We start from the raw sequence: 5,436 nt of genomic DNA, 5'->3' as shown, positions 1-5,436 counted from the left end.
TTTGGTGTAGAGCCCCACCCCAGAACTCCAGACTCACACCAGAGTGCTTATGCCATGTCCCCATGTGGGTTTCTGTCAAATGTCTCCTAATCAGTGTCCCAGACCTTCCTCCAACCTTTTCTTCTCACAATGCCATGTCAAACATTCAATGCCACATCTTCGGATTTTTAAAAACAAAATCTGTGGAGTCGTTGAGATTGCTTTTTATTTTATGCCCTCCACCAAGTCCGACCCTGTTGTCAACATGCATCTAGGACCTGATCACTTCTCACCCGCTCTACCACCATCGTCCTCATCTACATAACCACTATTCTTGCTTTTAATTGCAATTAAAAATCATCTCTATAGTCTTTCTAATGGCTTCAAACTCAATGTCCCCCTGCCTGAACTTCCTGAGTATGACCCCACACCCCATCATTCCTTGTTTTTCTGCTTCCCTACATTGAAGGTCAAGCCCAGGGTCTCATGCACCCTCTACAGGTGCCCTACCATAGAACTGGATTCCCAGCCCCTATAGCTATTTTTGAGCAATGTCTTACCTTGAACTCACTCTGTAGCTCAGGCAGTCTTGAAACTATGATTCTCCCTCCCCATTCTCCCAAGTAAAGTCAGACTTGTGTCACCAGCTGTAGCATTATTTCATTTGTATTTTAACAAATAAAGCTTGCATGAAAATCAGAGAGTAAAACAGCCACTTTGGTCAGCCTTACAGATAAGGCAGTGGTGACACATCCCTATAATCCCAATAGTCACACTAGTCTGCCACGGAAACCAGGTAGTAGTGGTACACACCTTTAATCCCAACACTTGAGAGGAATACAAGATGGGAGGAGACAGCTCTCAGACACAGTCTCATTCTGAGATTTCCTGAAGGCAAGGGCCCCATTTTTGCTTTTCTGACCTTTAGGTTGAATCCCAATATCTGTCTCTGGGTTTTTATTAATTGTGCTGCAAGCAGCCTTGGCTTCTTTCTCTATCATCAGTCCTAAACATACCAGCCAGAGGAATCCTGCTGAAGCACAAAAGTTGACTCTTCTCTGCTCAGAGTTGTTTGGTTCCTCTTCATTTCCTTTAGAGTAAAATTCAGTGTTTTCCAGCTGGAGTGTGCTTTGTCTTCTAACTCCAATAGATAGTGCTTGGTTTCCTGACTCCTCCCAGGGTCTTTGCACTTACTCCTCTGCCTGCCACACTTACCCCTTTACTAACTCGTACAAATGCCACCTTGGCTTCCTTAATTGCCAACTTAAAAGAGAAGCTTCTTCCACACTTCCTTTCCCCTCCTCCATGTTCTGATCCCCACAGAACTCATTACATGCTAATGTGCGCTGTCCTTTATCATGCTTTTCGTACCCATTTCTCCCAGATGAAGCAGAGCAAGTTCTATGTCTGTGTTGTTCAACACTGTAACCCTGGTACCCAGAGCTATTTCTGAAGCATAACAGGAATTCAGTAAGAGTTTGTGAAATTAATATTGATATGAAAATGCTAATGGTAGAAAACTACCTTTGAATGAGATTTCCCCCTCCAAACTATTAACTATTTTATTGTTTTTTAGGCTGTCATACATATTACTGGATTACACTGCCATTATCATTTTCACATAGGCATGTCATCATGTTTTCACCCCCCCCATTGCCCATCCCTGTCTCTCAACCCTGCTGATCTCCTCCATAGCCACTGCTTATCATTGTTCTGAGAGTTGTAGTAATGAGGAGCAGGTCACGTTCCTGTTGCCTGGCTCTCAGCTGCCCAGCTAGCTTAACCCCCCTAAATAACCACACCGAAATTGTATTAATTAAATCACTGCCTGGCTCATTATATCTAGCCTCTTCTTGGATAACTCTTACATCTTGATTCAACCCATTTTTAATAATCTGTATGTCATCACAAGGTCATGGCTTACTGGGAAAGATTCAGCATGTCTGACCTGGTCACTTCATGGTGGGCGGCTCTCTCTCTGACTCTGCTCTTCTTCCCAGCATCCAGTTCTGTCTTCCCCGCCTACCTAAGATTTTGCCCTATCAAAAGGCCAAGGCAGTTTTCTTTATTCAACCAATGAAAGCAACACAAATATAGAAGGACCTCCTACACCATTTCCCCTTTTTCTGTTTAAATAAAAAAGAAAGGTTTTAACTTTAACATAGTAAAATTACATAAAACAGTTATCAAGCAAGAATTACAGTTACAATATTTATAACTATTTTATCTTTTATCATAACAAAGGAAAACTATAACTAACCATTTTTTAACTCCATCAAAGACACCAAAAGGATGTAATATTACCTAAGTAAACAAAAAATAAGCAACTTCCAAACTCTAGAAATGACAGAGACATTTTGCTGCCTGTACAGTCACCCAAAGTTCTTTTGTACCATTGGGGCATCCATCTTTGGCCTTCAGGCCCATAGTATCCAGAAAACATTTTCATGAAGCAGGAAATTTTAAAGACAGTTCAGTCACTCCCTTTTGTGTCCTGCAGAATGTCTTGTAGACTCTTTTATGAAACAGGAACCCCGAAAGACCATCTCACCTTTAGGTAAGTTCAGTAGTCCTCTCTCTGTACATACTGCATGTTCAGTGAACCAGTCCAGGCAAGAGCAGTTTCTTGCCCAAATGGCTAACCAACTCCATAAGGAGCCTCTTTGAAGTAGATTGGTGCTGCCAGGAGCAGACGTGTCTCATTGTCATGAAAAACCCTAAGTTATTAAAACACTAAATGCCATATTTTATAGTCTTTGAAAGATATGAAGCATGCCTATCTGAAATACATCTATGCACATCTTGAAAATTTAACTAACATGACTACAAGCATGACTATTATCGATGATTATCCATTAACAACCTATATTTCCTAATTATACATTACATTTAAAAAAACTACACAATCACAATACCTTAATCAAGATTAGAAATATGCATATAATAAAATTGATCTTAAACTTGCTTTAATAAATCAAGATTTATACCAATGCAAATTATACATCTCTATATCATATCCCCCTTTAAATGTAAAAGAACATTTATAAGCAATAAGGAGTGGGCTGCGTTCCCACTGCCTGGCTCCCAGCCGCCCAGCTAGCTTAACCCCTAAAATAACCACACCGAAATTGTATTAATTAAATCATTGCCTGGCCCATTATATCTAGCCTCTTCTTGGCTAAATCTCACATCTTGATTCAACCCATTTCTAATAATCTGTCACTGCGAGGTTGTGGCTTACTGGGAAAGATTCAGCATGTCTGACCTGGTCACTTCATGGTGGGCGGCTCTCTCTGATTCTGCTCTTCTTCTAGGCAAACAAGCATAGTTGCCATTAACCAGTTAAGGGCCAAAAGGAAAAATACTTGCCTTCATAGTAGCCCTGGCATAATAAAATTCCTAGGAACAGCTTTATCATGTAAAAACATTGCTTTGTTTCCTTATTCTTAGCATCCATGACCGCCATGGGTCCTAGAAAAGGGACAGAGCCACAGTTTCTTATCCCTCATGTTGGCACCATCTGCCCATAGCTACCCAAGCAAAGCAGTCTTTGTTCAACAGCACAGACTTCAGTAGAACGGGTGTTAAATATTAGATTGTCATCTCACTTTTGATCCACTTCAACCTGTAGATCAAATAAGGTGTACTTTGCTTTGATGAGTCTTACTGTGAAGGCTAACCCAGATAGGGCCAGGAAATACCCAGGTAATTAGTAGAACACACACCTCAGGGAATGGTTCCAGATGAGACTGAAGGGAGAAGACCAGCCCTTAATGGGCGGCACCATTCCCTAGGCCAGACTCCAGATGGAAGGAAATGGAAAGGGGGAAGCGCAGGCGCACACATGCTCTCACTTTGCTTCCTGGTCATAGTGGTGCCAGTTGTGGCACCTCCCCTACACCGTCCTATGAGAAGCATTGAGCCCTCTGAAACCAGAATCTAATGCCAGTCTTCCCCAGTTCAGGTTCTTCTAGCAGGTATTTTGCCATTGTGATAAAAACTCTGCTTTGACCATTTTTTTTTTCAGCCACACATTCCTTCAACTGAGAAGACTTAAGGTGACGTCTTTGTGACAATGAAAACACCATGTCCAGAGACAGGAAGTCACAGCTCTGAGGTCCGTGCTGTGCTCTAGCTTGCTGTGATAAACACCGTGACCAATGGCAACTTGGGGAGGACAGCATTTGTTTCGTCTTTCACGTCCATGACACAAGTCATCACTGAGGGACATCATGGCAAGAACTAAAGTGGGAACGTGGAGGCAGGAACTGAAGCAGAGGCCATGGAGGGACACTGCTTTCTGGCTTGCCTCCTATGGCTTACTCAGCCTGCCTTATATCTGCCTCAGGACCTCTTGCCTAGGGATGGCACTGCCCACAGTACCTGGGTCCTCCTTTATCAATCATGGATCAAGAAAATGCCCCTACAGGCTTACCCTCAGTAATGGAAGCATTGTCTCAGCTGAGATTCCCTCTTCCTAAATGACTCTGGCTTCTCTCAAGCTGACAAATAACCAGCCAGCACATGGTGTTTGGTAGACACCCTCCATCCCGTCCTCTCTTTAGCTGTTGTGGACTCACAGTACAAGCGGCAAATTCAGGAGAGCACTTGCCCCTGTAGCTGTTTTCTCCTCTCCCCTGCATAATCTGTAGCCTCTGTCTACATTCCCTAAGACAGTTCAAAGTCATTGCCACGGGAACAGGGCAAAGAAACAGGGGTGCTTCTTTCTCCTCAAGCTTTGGCTCAATTCCACCGCCCACAAGACTCATTCAAGTTCAAGCTCTGCTCCTGCTCCATACCCTGCCTTTGGACCATGTTTTCTTTCACAGTTTGCCTTTCTCTGTGTTTTCTTATTAGCGTTCTGCACTTCATCCACTAGACCACAAGCGCCCACAAATTCAGACCATCGTTCTTGTCTTTATTTCTCAGGGCTGCCCCCACAAGAGCTCCATAATGCCTTTAACCTCCGGTGCTGTGGGCCCATGAACACTTGAACACACACATCGTCACACAAATAAAGGGAATGGAAATACAGTTCTTGAGATATGATTATACCCTTGGCCACAATTCCTTGGGGATCTGAATTACTAAGAGAAACTTTGTCTTTCCCTGTCTGGTTTATAAGTAATGACCTTTTCTTTGCCTGCTTACTCCCTCTCCCCCCTCCCCCCCGCAGAGGAATAAAGATCCTCCTAGTGATCATAAATGAATGAGCTTATCTCTGGCCATTCTATGTTCCTGCAGAATCCGAATCTGACACGGAGAAATGAGCACCTGCTCATTAATTTTCTTTGTTGATCCAAGCAAGCCAGGGTGGTAATGTCAGATTTGAGAAACTTCTATACTCACTGTTGCCCTTGTCACCTTAATGTTACACGTGATCAAAGACATTGTGAACAAAGCACCATCAGTGATGGGATGCTCAAGGGATGCCTTTCCTGAGTTCATGGAAACCAT

The sequence above is a fragment of the Myodes glareolus genome, chromosome 12, assembly GCF_982192425.1.
Source record: "Myodes glareolus chromosome 12, mMyoGla1.1, whole genome shotgun sequence".
Classification (NCBI taxonomy): Eukaryota; Metazoa; Chordata; class Mammalia; order Rodentia; family Cricetidae; genus Myodes; species Myodes glareolus.
This window is presented reverse-complemented; position numbering follows the sequence as displayed.